A 3,700-nucleotide genomic window follows, 5' to 3' on the forward strand; every position below is an offset into this window, starting at 1 on the left:
TTACTTATAACACCAGTCAACACATGGTATATTTGTTTATTTAATGCCCCCAGCACCTAGCATAATCCATGGAACATAATTGGGCTCAGTAAATATCTCCTGAGTGAATGAATTTGTCCTTTGCCTTTGTCATGTGCATTTGATAAATACACTACTTCACCTATATCAATAACCTACCTCAACACAGTAGGGTGACTATAATTAACAATAATTCCTTGCATATTTCAAAATAGCTAGAAGAGAAGATTAGAAATATTCTCAATATGTAAAAATGATAAATGTTTGAAGTGGTGTTATTTAACACTGGAACTTATTTCTTCTATCTAAGTGCATATTTGTACACGTGAACCAATTTTTTTTATCTTCCTCTTCCCCCCCACTATTCTCAGACACTGATAACCATTATTCTACTTGCTACATCCAGGAAATCAAATTTTATGTCAACTATATAAGAGAAAACATGATAATTTTCTTTCCATGTCTGGCTTATATAACGACATAACCACATCAAATTCCATCCATGTTGCTGCAATTAAGAAAATTTCATTTTTTATGGCAGAACAATGTTCCATTTTGTATATATACAGCATTTTCTTTATATATTCATCCACCGATGGGCTCATAAGTTGCTTACATATCTTGACTATTGCAAATAGTGCTGCAATAAGCATGGGATTGCAGGTACTCTTTTGAAATACTGATTTTTTCCATTGGATGAATACTCAGTAGTGGCATTGCAGGATCATATAAAGGTTCCATTTTGAGTTTTTTGAGAAATGAAGATACTGTTGCTATAATGACTTCACAAATTTACACATGTATCAATAGTGTATAAGAACTGCCTTTTCGCTGCATCCTCACCAGCCATTCTAACTGGGCTGAAATGGTATCTCATTGTGGTTCTGACTTGAATTTCCCTGATGGATTAATAATATTGAAACATTTTTCATATCCCTGTTGGCCATTTATACGTCTTCTTATAAGAATATCTATTCAAGTCATTTGCCCAGTTTTTCAAATTTCAGAATATTACAGGAGCACGAATGTTCTGGTTACACGGACTACTTTTGTACAGGTTGTGTCAGGGTTATACCTATGCTCATCCCCAAAACTGTGTTCATTGTACCCATTAGGTACTAATTCACCAAACCCTTCTCCCCCACCCTTGCCTACTTGATTTTTGTTGAATTTTACTTCCAGCTGTGTGAAGTCATAATCAGTTAGTTCCATTTTAAAAGTGAGTATATGTAGTGTTTTTTCTGTTATTTAGATACTTCACTTAGGATAATGGTCTCCACTTCCCCCCAAATTGTTGCAAAAGAGATTAAGTCATCTTTCATCTTTTTTTTTTACTTTCTAGAAAGACTTTATTTCTCTGTAATGGATGATTGCTGTTTCTAGATATCTCAAATGATTTTTATAAATTTCATAATTTGTATATGCTTGACTGGGATCCATGAAATAAAAGTATAATTCCTCACTAAAAGTAAAAAAAGCATCAGAAAGGCTCTGATTGTTTTATATTTTTAGGAATAAGAGTGACTACATCGCATTTTATTAACTAGATGGTAGCTTAGTAATTTTTTTTTAATTTTTATTAAGTCATAACCATATAGATCATGTATACATTAATGCATTTATGGGTACAAGAATTTTTAATGGTTTATAGTGTTCCATGAAGAGGCATAATTCTACCAAATTACTAGGCTTCTAAATGGCTGTACCTTGTATATACTTAACAGCAGTTTTGTTTCAAATCCAGAATCAGGTTGAATGTGGCTTTTTTTAAGCTAAAATTTATGCTTTATGTATATTTGTAAAACACTGGTATCTTAGTGTCCCAATGTCTTTACTTCACTGATTTGTTGAGAAGTAAATTCACGTATCAAGTGATGAAATAGATTTTAGTAAAAAAAAAAAAAAAAACAAACAAAAAAAACAGAAGCTTAAGACTTCATGGAATAGAATTTTTATGTAACTGGAATGACTACATAGCCTTTTCTGGTGATAAAAGGACAGAGTCCCAAACTAAAAGAAGCTAAGTGGAAGTGTTAGATATTTTAGTTTTTGTCATCTACCTACTATTGTGGCTTCTTCAGCTAGTTAAAGTGTATTGACATGAATACCTTGAAATACATAATCTTTTTTTAAAAAATGGAGCTTATGCAAAAAGATCATATAACACTAGGCAAGATGTTGAAAAAAAATAGTGTGTAATTTTTTTTAAAACTTTGATTTTTGGCAGCATAAATTGCCTTTAGTTCTTTTTCCATTTCTAGTAAGATTTCATTTGAGATTTCAACCTATGAAGTGAGGATAAAGTTTGACAATGTAGTAACCCTGGATTTCAAGTTGTTTAACATGAAAATGGAAATGTGAAGTTCACTTAAGAAAATTAATTTTCTTCTTCTGCAATATCTAACTCTTCATCTTCATTATCATCTTCTCCTTGTTGATCCTTTCTTAGTCGACAGGTAAATACCTGTCCTGTTCCAGATACACACTTAGCTGACAGTGATCTCTAAAGAGGCGACTTTGCACTTGCTCTTACAACATCTAAGTGAGATGAATAATCTTGTGGATTCAGAGTATTTCAGAAAACCTCTAAATCTTCATCTTCAATATTTTGTATGTTTTGGTAGGCAGAATTTTAGACCTCTATAAAGCTTTGTCATGAAATAACATTTCGATTGTGATAAATTCTGAAAACACATTCTTTATATCCTTTTTTTTTTCTGCTTTTCAAAATTGTCAATAGTTTCCTCTATCAGGCGTCCTCAAACCACAGCCTGCGGGCCACATGCGGCCCTCCGAGGACATTTATGTGGCCCGCCAGGTGTTTTTGCCACCGCTGCCTGTCCTGCTTAGCAGCTGACTCATCCTGGGGCCTGCAGTCCCACCCTCCAACGATCTGAGGGACAGTGAACTGGCCCCCTGTTTAAAAATTTGAGGACCCCTGCGAGTTGTTTGGGTGGTATCTATTGTAGCTCTGTGAATTAACATGTCTATCAGATGGGATTTGCTGTCATTTTCTTTCTGAGTTCTCTGCTTATTTTCTTGATTCCTTGCTGTTAATGTTTCTTTGAGGTCATCCCTTTTCATTTTTACAATGGTTCCATAGCTTTCAAAGATTCAAATACTTTGGCTTCAAGTCTTTAAACCTCTGCTTGTAGATAATCCTGAAGCTTGGCAAACTCATCATCAAAGTTTTTCAAGCCCTGCTTTAAATTTGGGGTCTCTATAGTGTCATACACATTGATTTCCTTCATCAGGAGGTCTGCTTCATCTGCCAGCAGATGATAGTTTTCTGTACATAGGTAACAAAGATTTGGCACAGTTCTCCAAAATGCTTTTCCACATTTTGTGGTAGCATCTTGCAGTTGTTTGGTTTGAGCATCCGAGTTTTCCAGGCTGTGCCTCAACATCTTGCTTCACCAGCAGCCAGAGACCCTGGGCTGGGGCCCAAGGACCAGTGTTCCTAGGTGTCGTTGCACGTGCACAGGGGCAGGTGCTCCGGCCACTTCACCTCCGCCCACCCACCCTCTCTTTCATCTTTCTTCATGGCAGCATAGTATTCCATGGTGTGTATATACCACGTTTTGTTAATCCACTCGTGAATTAATGGGCATATGGGTGGATTTCACATCTTTGCAATTATTAATTGTGCAGCAATAAACATTCTGGTGCAAGTGTTTTTCTG

General features: G+C 35.4%; 1 pseudogene; it reads right to left on the minus strand.

Annotated features, from left to right (window-relative positions):
* Positions 1-2,395: 2,395 nt before the first annotated feature.
* On the minus strand, positions 2,396-3,425 carry LOC100947199 (annotated as a pseudogene).
* Between the last annotated feature and the right edge of the window lie 275 nt (positions 3,426-3,700).

Source organism: Otolemur garnettii, unplaced genomic scaffold (genome assembly GCF_000181295.1).
Source record: "Otolemur garnettii isolate 467f Iridium unplaced genomic scaffold, OtoGar3 scaffold00186, whole genome shotgun sequence".
Lineage (NCBI taxonomy): Eukaryota > Metazoa > Chordata > Mammalia > Primates > Galagidae > Otolemur > Otolemur garnettii.